The sequence below is a fragment of the Equus caballus genome, chromosome 18 (assembly GCF_041296265.1).
Source record: "Equus caballus isolate H_3958 breed thoroughbred chromosome 18, TB-T2T, whole genome shotgun sequence".
Taxonomy (NCBI): domain Eukaryota; kingdom Metazoa; phylum Chordata; class Mammalia; order Perissodactyla; family Equidae; genus Equus; species Equus caballus.
In genome coordinates, this window is record NC_091701.1 from 58,332,494 (window position 1) to 58,349,594 (window position 17,101).

The following is a 17,101-nucleotide window of genomic DNA, read 5'->3' on the forward strand; positions in this document are numbered from 1 at the left end:
AGTTTAAAATACCTGCTAATTGTTAACTATTTTAATCTGTTATTTGACTAGGTAAGAATAAATATACACATACAGAGATGGATGTTTAGGTGACAATTAAAATGCTCATATCTCAACAAAATCCCTGTTATAAAGTCCATATCTCAATAAAATCCAATAAAATGTATAAATTTGGCTTCAGAGTTAAATTCAATGCAATAGACTTCGATATGTGCTTAAAAATAATAACCAACAATTTTGAACAATCTTCTATGCAGCAGGTCCTATGCTAAGTAATTTCTATGCCTTATATAATTTAATTTTCATTAGAACCATATGAAGTGGACTCTATTAATTCCATGTCACAGAGAAGATTGAGGAATTTCAGTGAGTTAACTACCTTGCCCACTTACTGTTAATAAGTGACAGAATTTGGATTGAAACCAAACCTAGTGACTCCAGAGCCAAATTCCAGCTCATATTTGGTCTACTGTGGATTAGAAATTAGAAGGCCTGGAATGCAGTCTCAGTGTCAATCAATTATTAGCCCTTAGACCTTAGCGAAATCACTGAAGTTCTCCAAACTTCAATTTTCCATCTATAAAACAGAGCCAGTAAAATATCCCCACTATGGAGTTACCATGAGGATTCAAGAGAGAACATAAGCAAGAAAACTGGGCAGTGCTCTACAAATACCATTTTATTACATTGTAATATCTTATTTAACATTTATAACTCCCAAGGTATTTTGTGGGGCTAAACAACAACATTAAACCAGGTATCTCATTAGAGAAAGAGACTATAGGAAGCCACTGGAGCAATCTTTCTTCTACTACGGGAAATTTTAGGCAGGTTTCCCAGGATGGCACAGGGCAAGCACTAGAAAAAATATTCACCCTTTACAGGCACTATTTATGTTATAAGTGAAAGGGAGATTAGTGTCATAGACTGAATATTTGTAGTCTCCCCAAGTTCATATTCATATTCATATTCACCCCCAATGTAACTGTAGTTGGAGAGAGGGACTATGAGGAGGAGTTAAATGAGGTCATAAGGATGGGACCGTAATCCAATAGGGCTGATGCCCTTATAAAAAGGGGAAGACATACCAGAGCACTCTCTCTCTGCCATGTGAGGACACAGAGAGAAGGCAACCTCCTATAAGCCAGGAAGAGAATTCTCACTAGAAACTGAATCAGCCTGAACCTTGATCTTGGACTTCTCAGTCTCCAGAATTGTGAGAAATAAATGTCGTTTAAGCGACTCGGTCTCTGGTATTTTGTTACAGCAGCCCAAGCCGACTAATACAACAAGTATCATGTTCCCCCCTCATGTTGTCACTGTCACCCAAAGAGCAGGGCCAATTGAGCCCTGTCCAGCTGCCAGCTGGTTAGCAGTGTGGTCTGATAGGTCACATGAGGGGCTAACAACCTGCAGTTAAGGCCCGTGAATGTAAGAATGTCCTAGGCAAGCTTAGCATGAATGGGGCTCAGTATAAACTGCTTTGCCTCGAACAAACCTGTCCAAGTTCAGCATATTGGTGTCAAATATCCTCAGGAAAATAATCAAACCAAAACAAGAAAAATGAAAAAAGTTCCTAAAGATGTCTGAAGTACAATCATTGCTAAAAGCTTGAAACTGAACGCAAAGTGTTGATAGTAGAAAAATTCTGATTAACAAAAATACAACTGAGGAAACAAAAGAATTTCTACATCGAAAATACGTAATAAAGTTCATTTCATATCTTCCCTTTTTCCCCAGAGCACAGTTCCTTCTAAATTAATCTACTGAGCTAGAAGGGAAGCTAGCTGATGTCATTACCTATAAAAACAAGTACATTTTGAAACATTACTTCTGTAGCCTCTTTTCCTTAGGATGAATATAAACCTTATTTCTTGTGAGTTGTTACAAGAAGACAAACAAGTTTTCAAATGCAAACATAGCTTCCCAGGAACGTCTATCCTAAATTCTGAGTAATGGGAAAGTCACAGTTGATAAAATGTTTCTACTTACCTTCTCTTTCCACACTAATCACCATCCAGATGATTTAAAGAGAACATCATTTGAGGAGCATTTATTCCCTGTGAGGTACTACTCCAGGTTCTTATGGCAGGCTCTGCTAATTTTCTTGCCAATCGCCATGATACCAGAAGTATTAGCTAAGCAAATTGCTTCCCAGCTAAACAAAATATTTCCCAGCTTCCCTTGCAGCTAGCTGGGGCCACACGACTGGGTTCTGACCAACGAGACATGAGCAGAAGTAATAACTTCTGGGTTGTGCCCTTAGAAGGAAAGGTGTGTTTCCTCTAGACTCCTCCTTCCTGTGTCCTGGAATGTGGAAGTAGTGGTGAGTTGAACATGAAAAAAAAAAAAGGCATGTAGACCAGAGGCAGCTAAGCAACAAGATGGAGTAGCCTGGGCTCCCCAACAGCTGTTATACCATTCCTGGATCATGAGAGGAGACAGAAACAAGCCTCTGTTTTGTGAGAGCCACTGTATTCTTGAGCTCTTGCTGTAGCAATCTATCTCGTATTTTCATTAATAGAGGATTGTACGTACACTTTGTGAGGTATTAATCTCCCAGTTTTACCAGAGACTTGAGACTTAGCGAGACTAAGAACTTTCTTATAATCACATAGGCAGTAAGGAGTGAGGCTGTGATTTTAATCAAGTGTCGTTCCCATTAGATCTTTCTTATGCTAATAGAAAATTACTAATTTATAGAAAATTAGCACCATGCAGCTTTCTAATCCCTGATCTATTAATCTCATAGGATTATAAAAAGGCTTCAATTTCCTCGAGTTAGAATCAGTGCTACAAACTCCTATTTTTCTAATAAAGTACCTGATAGTTACCAACTCCCACAGGATCTAGCCCTTATAAAATGTCCCATTAGGAAAATTATGGAGAAAAAGTATGCTGATTTTCCTGGACTACAAAACAGAGGGCTAGTCAGAATGCCCTAACAATTTACAAGATACTACTCTGGAAAACGACAATATCTCAGAAACAGGCCAGAAGTTTTTTTGTGTGTACATTTTCTTTCCTAGTATTATCCTTAGGTTAACACATAAGTTTGGTCTGAGATGGCACCATATGTGCATTCATTCAACATTTAACAAATACTTACTGGGTGCCTACTCTATGTCATGTGCTTCTTTAGATACTGGGGAACCAGCAGGAAACAAACTAGACAAAGACCCTGTACGCGTGGAGATTACACTCAAACGCATTTACTGTATAGATAATATGCTATACAGATGAACACAGGCTTTCAATGTGGGCCAATAATTTGTATTTTAAAATAAACTTTATGTTTTTGGAATAATCTTAAATTTACAGAAAAATTATAAACACAATACAGAGAGATCCCATGTACTCCTCACCCAGTTTCCTCTAATGTTAACATTTTATATTACGATGGTACATTCGTCAAAATTAAGAACCAATATTGGTTCACTTCTCTTAGTTAAACTCCAGACTTTAGTCGGATTTCACTAATGTCCTTTCTCTATCCAGAATCCACTCCCAGAACACCGCATTACATTGGCTCATCACGCTCCCTTAGTCTCCTCCAGTTTGTGATATTTTCTCAGTTGTTCCTTTTTTTATAACAACCTTGACAAGTTTGAGGAGTATTGGTCAGGTATTTTGTAAATGACCCTCAATTTGGTGTTGCTTAATGTTTTTCTCATGATTGGATTGGATTTATGAGTTTTTTGAAAGGATACCATAGAGGTGAAGTACCCTTTTCATAACTTCATACCAATGGATAAGTGATAGCAATATGACTTATCACTGGTGATGTTCACCCTGGTCTCCAAGGATTCCTGGTTTGGTTTATTGTAGAGTTCTATTTAGAAACCCAGATCTGGGCACTGGGTGTACTGGTTGCTACTGGGATGTCATTGTTTCCATGCCCTCTCAGTAAGTAATGCGATTTTAAAAATTATATAATTTTTGAATGTCAGAACTAATGAGCACCATTTCTATAAGTCTGCGTTAAAATATTGTAAATTTATTTGGGAATACATACATATACATACACATGCACACATGAACTTAGAGGTGGTAAAATGATGCTAGGTCTGGAATGGTAAAATGAATTCTGAAGTACTACAATGTTTCTGTCCTTTATATTCTGAGATGCTAAATCTTAAGGAATTTACACATGAGCACGCTCACTGTAGCATAAAGTCATTTTGAAAGGCTCCTTATAAGAGAGAGGGCATGACCGTCTTCACCTTGACCTCTAATCTGCTGCTTGGCACACAGAAGTGCTGACTGGTGTTCCAGCAGGCATTCTGAGTATCAGGGCCATGCTTTAGGATGGGTAAAGTGTTGAGCTAAAAAGAGTCTGGCTTCCTTAACAACTTTGTGGAGGCATCATACAAACCCTGGGTTGTAGACATCCAGACTTCTTTTGTATGGGAGAAAAATTAAACTATCTGTTTAAGCAATTATTATGTAGGTTTTGTTTCTGAGTCAAATGCAATTCCTAAGTAATATGAGAAGTTTGGAGAAGAGACAAGAGAAGTAACATTTATTGAGAATCTACTATATATCAAGTACTTTATATACTTTAGTTCATACAATCATCAAAACTATAATATGCTTATAGTTGAGAAAATTAAAAATTAGTGACACTAAGAGTCTTTCTTAGGTTTACACGCTCAGTATTGAAACTCAAGCCAGAACTTAAACCAGATTCTGTTTTCTCATCACAACATGCTCTAATGTCTTGTATAGTATAACTTATAACATAGTAGAAAACTAGCAATGGGTACAAATACATACATTGTTATACCTCGCTCAACAAGTAATATAGGATAATATCTAAACAAATAAAATATTATATATTTAAATATGCAACAAAACAGAAACATGCATCCACAGTTTGAGTCCTCCTGCTTCCCTCTATGATAAGTACCTCAAAAGTAGAAGTGGCATCAGGGCCACTTCAGGAGTGAAACCTCAGAACTTATTGCCCTCAGTCCACATACAACCAGTTTCTCTCTGAGCTAGGATGAGAAACCATTCACATCATCCATCAATATACCCACCCATTTGTGCCTTCATTTTTATTGAGCATCTACTGTATGCCAAGCAACCTGTTACTTCTTGCATACACAATGTTGAATAAGACACAGTTCCTGTTCTCCAAAGGCTTATAGTCTAGTAGGAGAAGCAGAAAAATAAATATGCAATTACAGCAGAATAGGGTTTTTCAGCCTCAGTACTAATGATATTTTGGATTCTTTGTTGGGGGGGGTGCTGTGCATTGTAGGATATTTAGCAGCATCCCTTGCCTCTACTCACTAGATGCCAGTGCCACCCTAACCCTTTGTTATAATGAAGTATTTCCAGACATTGCTAAATGTCCCCTGTGGGGAAAACCATCCTCTTACCTCCTATTCCCTCTCTCCCCCCGACCCCATTGAGAACTGCTGCAATAGAGTACAAACCACCATAAAACTACAAAAGATGGGCATCTAACAGCAGAGGCCTGGGGTCAGAAAAGCTTTCTGGAGGAGGTAACTCCTTCACAAAGGCCTGAAAGTTAAATAAAATTCAGCCAGATTAAGAAATGATTGTATGTGTATATCTGTTTTGATCTGTGTATCAAGAAGGCCTTCTAAGCATGTGCAAAGACTCAGACTTTATAACGAGCACAACATATCTGGGATAATAATGGTGGCTTAGCATGCTTGGAGTGGGGAGTTACGCATGAGAGGGAAGTATGAAAAGGGACATGTGCCTACAGAGGAATGCACAGTCTAGTCATGACAAGGTAAGAGATTGTGGTCAGAAAAGGCAAACATTTGGGGAAGAAAGAGTTTAGTTTTGAATTGTTGAGTTTGAGTCACCTGAGGGATAATCAGGTGAAGATGTCCAGTGGAAAGTTAGATTTTTGTTTCTGGAACATAAAGGCACGACTCAGGCCAGAGAATGAACGCTATTTACATATAGAAGCCATACATGTGGATGAAATGACCCAGGGAGAGTACAGAATGGGAAGGAGGAGCTCATGGACCTGACAGTGACAAAGTCGGCAGAGGTGAGGGTAAACGAGGGTGATCCTGATGTCATAAGGGCAAATGAGGAGAGTCTTTCATGAATATGACATAAAGGTCAAGTAAGATGAGGTTTGAGACACATCCACTGGAGTTGGCAATTAGAAAGACATAGTGGCCTTTGCAAAAGCCACCTTATTGGTGTGTTCTGGGTGGTAGCCAACTTACAGTGGGCCGGAGTGAATAGGATGAGATCAAGGACAGACACTTTCAAGAAGTTTTCAGAAAGTAGTAGAATGATGTAAAGATGGTGCTCATGGTAGGATAAATGACAAACACACTCAGAGTCACAAAAATTAAACTGAAGGTGGGTGGGGGTGGGTAAGAGGATTTTGAAGCATGAGTTCTGACTACCTGTTGGCTGTGGATGCTGCTTACAGGCTCGCTTCCTGTTTCCAGCTCTCTGAGTCTCCCGGGTATTTATATTAAACTCCCTCATGGAATTTCTGAATCCAGCACAACTGGATTGTTTTTGCCTCTTCACAGTGCACCTCGTGATTCAGGGTAACTTTATAGTACCTATTTAATTGTCTACGCTATGTCTTCTGAATAAAGGATCAATTTTTTTTTTTTTATAGATTTTATTTTTTCCTTTTTCTCCCCAAAGCCCCCCAGTACATAGTTGTCTATTCTTCGTTGTGGGTCCTTCTGGTTGTGGCATGTGGGACGCTGCCTCAGCGTGGTCTGACGAGCAGTGCCATGTCCACACCCAGGATTCGAACCAACGAAACACTGGGCCGCCTGCACCGGAGCGCACGAACTTAACCACTCGGCCACGGGGCCAGCACCAATAAAGGATCAATTTTAATACCTCACTCATTCTATACCAGCATTATAGAGCTCCCTTTAAAAACACAGTGATTCCAATAGTCTAAAAGCAAGAATTCAAAACAATAAGCCATTTTATGAAGTGCTAAAAATATATTTCCTTAAAGTATATTTACGAAAATCTTTCCTTGAATCGTGCAGTTTTGATCTAGCAGTCTTGGAATAATCAACTCATGGGAGCTGAAAGCTGAAAGGGATGCTAGAGACCTTCGTCCTCTTTCCTCACCCCTCAGCCCTTCAGTGATTTTAGAGGAATCACTTTCCTCATGTCTTATAGTTCTTTCGCTTCCACCCCATAGCTACTGCTGTCACCTTCATCATCTCTCCACTGCTGTCACCTTCGTCATCTCTCCACTGCTGTCACCTTCGTCATCTCTCCCATGTACCTCTGTTATAGCTTCCTAACTGGCTTCCTTGCCTCTAATCTTTGCCCTCTCCAAGTCTTTGCTATATTTTTTCTAGAGGGATCTTTCTAGAACACACATATATGAACAATTTACAAGCTCTACTTGGAACTGTGCCATGGCTTTCCAAAATACAGAATCCTCATGTCATATAAAGCCTTTTCCATTTGTTCCAGCCATTCCGTGCATATTTCATCTCATACTTACATTCCAACTGTACATAACCTCTATTAGGTTGTGAGCTTTTATGTTGATTTACTCCTACAAGCCTGTGTTCCTACACCTTTCATCCCCTGTTCATCTGGAGAGTGCTATTTAAACTCAGTTCAAGCATCTTCTCTGTTCAAGTCTTTGTCAATCTCCTTTCTGCTACCTCAACCCAGATAGGACTGACCACTCATCTTTTGGTGCCCCTCATGTAACTTAACAAATTTCTGTAATAGCATCCAGACTTCTTTATTGCATGCATTAGTTTTTATGGGTGTCTCTTCTATTAAACCCTCAGCTCCTTGAAGACTGGGGGCTGATTTTTATTCTTTTATATCTCACTGAAACATGGTACCTATCAGGAGCTCAGTAAATATGTGTTGAATGAATCCAGTCCAAGCCTCTATTAATACTAACGAGGAAACAAGCCCAGAGAAATTAAATGACTTTCCCAAGGTCACCCATCTAATGAGTGGCAGGCAGAGTGGGGAATAGAAAGCTGTAGATGTTGTCTGACGTTAAACTAGGGCTCTTAGCACTATACTGGGACTCCACATCACATGTTTGAAAAGAGGGCACCGAGGGCCCACATTTGTAGGTTCTAACTTGGTTGAGCAACGTTTTAATATCAAATGTTTCAGTGAATATTTGATAAGGGACAAGTATTTTTTTCTGGTTGAGAGGAAGAAGTGGGCTAGATAATTTAAAAATGATGTATTACTTGATTTATTCTCACCTTCTTCTCTAGTCTCCACCCCCTCTACCTGGTTGACCTCACCAATTAGCATTTACTTGGATATTTTCAAAGAGTTAAAAATCCCTAAGTATATACCAGCCAAAGACAAACTTTTACCACGTTCTTCTTGTTGACAGAAGGAAAAAAACCTGTCTCGGATAAGAATTTACTATAAGTATTTCATATTTAAATAATCAATAGTAGGTTGAAATTGGTTTTCTTTTTTTGCCTGTTTTCAAGATTTAAAGATAAGAATCAAAAAGAGAGAGTAATAAATTCTAGGCTCCCTTGGAATTATGTGACTAAGTTGCCTGGTATGAGGAGACTAAATTTGTATTAGTTACAATTTTTTTTCTAAATGACCATGAAGATAACTAGCTTGTCCTTTTCATTCATGATGACAAGTAAAACAGAACATTTAACTGGTGAATATGTTTTATTTGGAATGCTTTAATAGTTCTTAGTATATAACATTAATATGTAAAGGCCCTAAAGAGTCCATTAAAACTCTGCACAACAAGCTGCATTTTAATAATGCAGAGACTATGTGAGATGGAAGCCAATTTCTGCAGTTTAGGTAACATAAGCAAAAAACAATTTCCTGAAAGAGCTGAAGCTTATAAGTAAAAGAGGTTTAAAATGCACATGTCCTACAGATGGCAGAACTTAACATCAGCTCAAAAGCACAGGAAAAAGAAAACACTAAAAAAATTCCCTCCATACCCAGGCTTCTTTCAAGTCTTCTGCTCAGAAGATGATCAAGGGTACTAATGAATATTCAACTTCTAGTTTCTTCTAATAATAAATTCCATTTCTAAATCTATGAAGTAAAGCAAACTTGCCCTATGTTTAGTTTCTCTCAAAAGATACAGTGGTCTTTCATATTCCTTTAGGAGTTGATGGTGTTTGAATATAAAAAGACTTGACATACCAAGGAGAGGTGAAAACTGAGCGCCATTTTGTCAATGCTAGTTTCTAACCTCCATTGGAAAGGCCAGCATTTTGCAGGCCCTTCTCTCTGGATCAGCAAAATTTCTGATATAAAGAAATCCTGTTTTGCTTGGGTAAATTTTCATTTCAAAGAGAGGGAATGAATAGGGAGGATGATTTTTGTCATCTTTACATTGAACGTCTCACAAGTCAAGACCCAGTCCTACCATTATTCCTCATATAAGCAGAGAGGAAGGGGGTGGTATTTGAGGTCTGTCAGATTTATCCACCATGATTGCTAAAATCATCTTCCAACTTAGTCTCTCTCTGTTGGGAAGGAGCCCAAGGCCATGAAAACCACTCATTCATCACCTGCCACACCACAGTGATTCTCTGAGCAGACATCCTGGGCTAGCATAATTTGCTTGACAGCCCTGAGCTCAGCCTGCCTAGTGACTGAAGAATCTTTTCTTTTCCACCTTCAAACATCATAATGCACTATCCTTTGTGTACATGGATGATGTTCCTGATCCACCATCAATGGTGGTGAATCTGAAAAGCAAAATGTGACAATACAGTAGAACTGAGGTTAAGGGCTAGACACAGAAGAAAATGTCACAAAATGACAGGAACTCTTGAAAAACCCTGCCCAGCACTAGAGAGAGAGCTCTGCATTAGTCTGTATCCTATGCTTTCAGAAACCTGCTCCCATCCAAACCCACACCTCTAGTCTTTCTGGTATTTTTCATATTTTGGTTTTAGTTTTCAGGCAGATTTCTATTGTCTGGAGCAATTTCGTATATTGACTGACACCTCATATATTTATAGGGACAAAGAAACATTAAATAATAATCGTACTCAAGCATCTTGGGAAGAATTAAGGAAGACTTGTCAGCTTTAATTTTGAATTTTCTTGTTACTTGTCAGTTTGCCTCTCAGGCTTAATGCCAGGAGGGAATAAAAATCATCGTTACTCTCTAGCTGCTCAATGGCATCATGAAATGAGGAGGGGTCTTAACTCTGGTCTAACTGTCTCAATTTCTGCTTGTATCAGCAGAGAGCTGGGGACTAAATTATTCAGCTTCCTGTCCATTCTCCCGTCAAATCCAAGCCAGGTAGAGCTGCCCAGACACACATTCCATGGAGAAAGGAGAGCAGCAAAGAAGAGAACAAAAGAAAGTTGGGGAATGGAAGAGCATGAGAATATTTCTAAAATGGGCTAATTGGGAAGGTGGATTGGCATTTCTTTAATCCAGAGCAATTTCCTGCCCCCCAGAGACGGGGAGAAAAATGGTGGTTCTTTCCCATCCTAGTCAAAGCCCAGATTACACGTCTATTTCCTATTTGTGTATATCCATTGACAGTGAACCTGATCACGAAGAGTGTTTTACATAGCATCCCAGAATTTAGAAATAATTAATCAAGGCTCACTTTACCTTGCTGGCTCCCTGAATACAAGGAAGAATGTCACGGAGACACCATCAGTTTAGTCACTGGAATCCAAGCGAGTTTAGAATTGTGAAACTGTCCCACTTTGGTAATAGGAAGGGATTCTCATGGAAAGCCATACAACAGGACAATGTGAAAAAAAGGGTGCTAGTGTAATGTGAATAGTTATTGCTACTGTGAAACATAGTGTTGATTTGCTGATTTTTCTTTTTTGAGGCAGATCTAATTATAGTCCAGACATCCAATACAACGTTCATTAAACTGTCACTACAAGGACAATAACTATAAAGGGGAAAATTTAGCATAGTATATTAGAAAGTACATGTATAAAAAGGGCTGGGTTAACATCCTTGCTGTTGTGTAGAGTCTGTGTGTACCCCTAGAGAAGTCACCTAACCTCTATAATGGGGAAACTATTATCCACATCGGCCTATTTTATGAGGTTGTCAGGACTGAGTGAGAGAAGGAGCAGATCCTGGAGACAGACGTCCGGGGTTTGAACTCAGGTTCCACCAGCTCAGTAGACCTCGGGCAAGTGAGTGAACTTCTCTGTGTCTCAGATCTCTCATTTGTAAGATAGAGATCATGCTAAAATTTGTTTCATAGGATTACACGAGACAATGTGTGCATGGGGTTTAAGCCCAAAGCCTGGCATCTAGGACTTTTACCTGTACCAACTTGATCTGTTTTTCTGTGACTGCTGTTATTGTTGTTGTTATTATTATTACCTTTATTTTACCACTGAGAATGCGACAGTGCTCAAAATATAGTGGCTTCATTTCTCCCTGCCCCATTCTGAAAATTTTACATGTTTAATACTACATAAATATTATTTGATTATTTCAGCTTTCCCTTTAGATAAACGTTTTACCTGACTCACACTTACTTATCACGACTCATGGTAGTAACAGTTGTAGAAAGTTGTTTTAATGAGACCTTAGAGATTCTCTAATTATGTAGCTACTTATTACAGAGATAAAGTATCTCAGTCCCAGAGTAGTTCATTTCCTCCAAGAAACAAAATATAAATGTATCACTCATATATATATAATATTTTTATATAAAGTATATAATTATACTTTGCATATATTTGTATGCTTATACATACATATACATATACATATATATTCAAATTCATAGAAACTCTCTTTGTAATCATATGAAATTCTTTCATCCTAGTAATTTTTATTCTTTTCGTTGTACATTTCCTATTTGTTGCACACAATTAAAAATGCTCAGTCAGTCCTTTCCACATTATCTGTATAGCGTGGCTTCACAAGGAAATTTTTCAGCTTCCCAGTGGTTCTTTGATTAAGGGAAAATGTGAACATTGTTATTAGAAGGTGTTTTGCTTTGAGTAAAATATATCCTTTGTTGACTAGGAAAATACAGCAATTGAAGGGTTTTGGGGCATGTGACTCCCAAGCAGACAATCAGAACCCAGGGGGAGGCAGGGGATTGTCCTGGCTACTACTTCTTTTCATACGTACTTTTTAAAAAGACTCTGTCTAATAATCAGCCCTAGAAAGTTGCTCCCCTAGTGAAACTTTAACTCAATCCCTTGTAAACAGGGCTAATTGCAAAAGCACCTGAACACTGTTCTACCCAAATGGTGTGACCTCAGCACCTCGTGGGGCTTTAGGGTGGAGAGTAAAGCAACTGGCCCTTCTCTCTCTGCTTTGGCTTATACTTTGCCTGCCTCTCTAACACTAAGAATGGTTTCTCCTTGGGGGTTCACTTAGATTCTCTCTCTTGTCCTCATAAATTGGTTCTGATGGAATGTGTGGATTGTTCTCGTTAATAGATAAACTGAGGCACAGGCAGAGCCTTTCAGCGATTTATCTAGTGTTGCAGCTGTAGGCTGAACCTCAGGTCTCCCTCCAGGGCCCATTCCATAAAGTTTCTTGGATCCTAAAATCACTTCTGTTTCAGTAACTCTAATTATCAGCTTATTATCTTTTTTCTTAGTAGAAAACAAGGCCTCCAGCCTGCACAGTGGTCCGTAATGAGAAAATGCAGTGGTGTTAGCAGTAATGTGCTTAGGTGTCTTGTGATTACAAATTGGGCAGGAACGATACGTTTTCAAAAATTAAACTGTTGAAATTTGAATATATTTCATTTATAAAGAATAGACAATCATGAATCCCCTTAAAAATGAGACAAATCTGAGACTGGCAGATCTGTCTCTCTCTGCTCTTCCTCCATTTTTCATTGTCTTCTAGAAAACGTGTGGATGTCCCAGCAATGATGCAGTTAAGAGCTCTTCACACCCACTTCCTCTAGTTGTTCACACAGGCAAACATAACGTCTACTCGGGAAAAAACTGTTTCCTTAAATAACTTAACTGTCATTTTTATTAACTCATAAGTATAGCACTGACCACTATGATGGCATCAGTAAGCTGGATGGCTAGTTCTGTCTATTACTACCTACTTGGGGATTCTGAAACTTAGGTCTTTGAGGTGAGCTTTATTTATTCAACTCACCAGAAAAAGTTACTGTTATAGGGAAGACAAATCAATTCCGTCATAACAATCATAATGTGGGCTCCACTTTTTTCACAGAATGCTTTCCTCTGGCAATAAGTATACCTCATGAAAAAACTGAGAATGAAAGCATGACATTGTGATTAACCTCAGGTTATCTTTACAGTAGCAGAACACTACAGCCAATTTCACCCTGTAAAAGTGCTAATATTTAGGCATTGGGAAAAAGAATACTGAACAAAAGTACACTGGAAGATCTTTGGACAATGTTTTTACAGAAAAAAAGTGTACAATAAAGACTCTTTTGGAATTTTGTGCTACTATTTCATGGTCCAGATGGGGTTGTTGCATTACGTTAATTATTAAGAAGGTAAGAAAATATTAAACTGAAAGGATATTAGCTCTAATTGCAAGTCGTATGTCTAAGCTGCTTATGGAAGGTATTTGGCAGCTCTAATCATTAGATGTTTTACTCCTCTGTGTCTTTTTTTTATTGGTCGCAGGCTCTAACTGCTTCTCGAAAATCCCTACCATCTTATGTTAAGTACATTATAAGTGAACACTGCGAATTTTCACATGGCAATACTGTCTGTTACAACCTACTTGGGGATTCTGAAACTTAGATCTTTGCAATGAGCTTTATTTACTCAACTCACCAGAAAATGTTACTGTTATAGGGCAGACAAAGGAAATAACTTGTCTGGGATTCAATTAAATTTCTCCCAAATATTAATACCACTTTCAATGATGATAAAAATGAATCACTTGTTATCAATGGGAATGAAAACCTGGTTTGGGGCAAGAAACTTTTCTTTAAACTATAATAAACACTGAAACATAACAGAAAATAGCTTTCAGAAGTTATAGATGAAAAAGAATATTGAAGTGTCTGTAAAAGACACCCCGTATTAATTTTGTTCTGTTTGCTGGGCCTTTCAAATATTTTCCATTTAAATACTTTTTCTTTACCCAAAATTATCAGCAACAACAGTATCCTCAAAAGAATTTTTCACAAATCCATCATGAATACCTTTTATTAAATCTCCATTTATATTTCTAAAATATAATTTTAATAAGAATTTTTATCAGGAATATTTAAAAAATTATTAAATGGAAAATATTCTCTCATTTACTAGAATTTTATAAGAATCTTGGTAGTTCAATTTTCATGCATATAAACAAGAATAATTGCTTATATATTTGAAAACACTCCCAAAAGATAACACAGATCTGAAGAGTCCACAGAGATCCCAGAGTCAGGAAAGGCAATTCTGTCCTTGCTATTATTAATTAGCACGCTAAATTAACCTGGTTCTACCAAAATTTCAAACTACTGTCACCATCTTTTTTTAAAGTTCCTACATTTTTCTATACCATCCTGTAGCCCATCTTAGTTTTAACTAGGGTGACCACGTAACTTACCAACCAAACCAGGACAGTTTTGAGAATGAAACAGGATGATATTAATAGGCATAGACTGAGACTATCCCAAGCAAACTGGGATAGATAGTCACCTTAGTTACAGCATTCTTCCTTCACAATCTTTCTGCTGTCATTAAGTTAAAAAAGCACGTGTGGAGTAGCCACCTTCTCTAAATTACAATTTCCACTTCCAGGACACGTAAGTAATGAAGAGAAAGGGAGGGGTGGGAGTAAAACATCCAGACAGATTTCTTCAACTTCGAAAAGGAAAAGCAGGCAAAAGGAAGAAAAGACCAAAGAAAATAAAATCAGTTACCAGGAGAGGGCAAAGGTTCAAAAAATTTCAGTCCGCTGCCCTAGTTACTTGCTTCTCGCTTTCCTTTGGGCTCTTAAGCCACTCGTACAGGTTAGTAGTTTGTTTAAATTAATTTGTTATTATTATGAAGCAGCTCTAATTTCAACTTAATTTGGCAGTCACACAAGTCTACATAAATATTAGAATAAGAAGTGGTTAATTCCATCAGGTTTCATTTATGAACAATGCTCAAAGCTGTTGTAAAGGGTCCAGAGCTCTCAAATGACAGCTATGCTCATTTAGTCATCGTCAACTCATCAGCATACACTTTATAATACCTACTTTTTTGCGTATGTTACAGCAGGGAAGAGACTGTTCACCACTACTGGTTTCTAGTCTTCTTGGTAACTGCCTATATCTACGCCCCAGTGTTCTGAGTGTAAGACACAGAAAATAATACCCTAACATATGACTTGAGCCAACTATTGGCCCTTGGCCGAAGGCTGACTCAGTTACTAAAACTACGATCACTGCTGTAAGCCCATTGTAAGCTGATGTTATTTTTGACGCTAGTATTTTTGAAGCTAGTTCAGATAAAGAGGAGGCACAACTCCAAAAAACGCTTGTTAAGTAGGACTCTCATTTCAGGACAACAATATCTTAAACAAACCATGATACAAAGCCACTGTCTCAGGTGATTTAGGTGAACTCTTACTATAAGTTAGAAATGACTGGCAGACTTTGCAGATCTATGATAACATGATAAATTATATTTTGTATAAGCATAAAATAAATGCCAGTGAAAAATAATCTGATTTTTATCTTCATTTACTTAATGTTAATCACTGAATATCAAACTTGTACTGCAAAAAGTGAAAACTATAATTTAAAAAATTTTAGTAAGACCTAAAACTAGGAAGATTCAAAGAAAAAAATCATCCTTTAAGTATCTGATCTTTTTATTACTACCTCCCAAACAGAGAGTTTTGTTAGCTTAAATATTAGAGCCCTGTGGGGGACACTGTGGGTTGTTTAAGGGCTGTGTCAAACTTCTTCTAATATTCCTTCCTGGAAAGCTGAAAAACTACATCTCCCATATGCTCTTGCTGACGGGGTTACAGATGTGATTTAGGTTCCACCAATTCGGAATGCTCAGTTAGGTCACACGGAGAGAGTCGGGGCCTAAGGCCTCTGGTTGTGATGCTATGGGTCGTAGCTGAGGTTCAGGGTGGTGATGCCTCCTTTTGAAGTCCAGTTCTGTGTTAGGGTTTTAGGAGTCACATCCAGAAAGTCAAGCTAAAGGTTATTTGCTTTTCAGCTATTCCAAATATGCTAGAAGTCATTTAACATGTTCTAATAAATCTTTTTCTTATTAAATTAGCTAATGTGGATTTGTTCTTTGCAGTTGAACCCTGACCAATGCATTATTCCTTAAAGTGAGAACTCAAAATTACTAGTTTCCTTACTTAAAGCTTTAAAAAACAGTAAGCATAAATTTCTTCTTAGGATAGAGTTTTAGTCTTCTCACCTTGGCCTCTTATCTTTCTCCAGTATTTTAGCAAATTCTCAGCATACCATACAATTCCCTCTCCCACCTCCCTATACCTTCTTTGCCACTATTAAAGAAAACAAAATAATTCAAGTTGGCATGTTTTGGGACGTTGACGTGGCCATTCTTCCAGTCCCCCACCTCTACCCATATATGTTTCAAACACCTAAATATGGGCCACACCATTTACTTCCATTTGGAGATTTAATTATGTTCTTATGCGATGAAAGCTAGAATAGAAAAACAAAGTTTTCCCAAGTGGACTTTCTCTTTGAAGTGATACTTCAAGTTCAGGTTGATGTATCAGGTTTCTATATAGAGTAAACAATTCAATGAATGATATTAATGGATATGCAAGAAAGGTAAGAGATGGAAGATTCCACAATGCTCTGTGAACAACTATGGCTCTGAAGGGGAGACTTAAAATCTACTTCTGTAAGTGTACACTGAGATGAGTATGAAGTAGAAAATAACTGGTGAGTTCCTGGAGCCAGAAATACATGCATTCATAACTTAACAGAAACCATATAGAGAATGAAGCATTTAAAAAACTGTTTTCAGAGCACTCATTTTGTAAACAGTTTAGGAGTAAAGGTATATACAAATCTCAAGGAACCCCTTTGTTCTTTTAAACTGTATAAGCTAAATTCTTTAGAATCTTTTAGTGGCTCTAGTTATCAACACCTGTGTTAGATTTCTATTGCTGCATATCAAATTATCAACAAATTTGCTGGTTTAGAAC

The 17,101-nt window shown here is 37.8% G+C and overlaps 1 protein-coding gene across 23 annotated transcripts in view; it reads right to left on the reverse strand.

Moving 5' to 3' along the window:
- Positions 1 to 17,101, reverse strand: part of ZNF385B (zinc finger protein 385B) — a 383,440-nt gene that overhangs the window by 118,670 nt on the left and 247,669 nt on the right. Inside the window, exon 1 of one of the 23 annotated variants that reach the window (XM_070241363.1) lies at positions 15,153 to 15,249. The exons of the other annotated variants lie outside the window; for them this stretch is intronic. The gene's annotated coding sequence lies outside the window, so the exon portion shown is untranslated. Of the gene's footprint in view, positions 1 to 15,152; positions 15,250 to 17,101 lie in introns of those variants that run through there. 23 annotated transcript variants of the gene reach the window in all.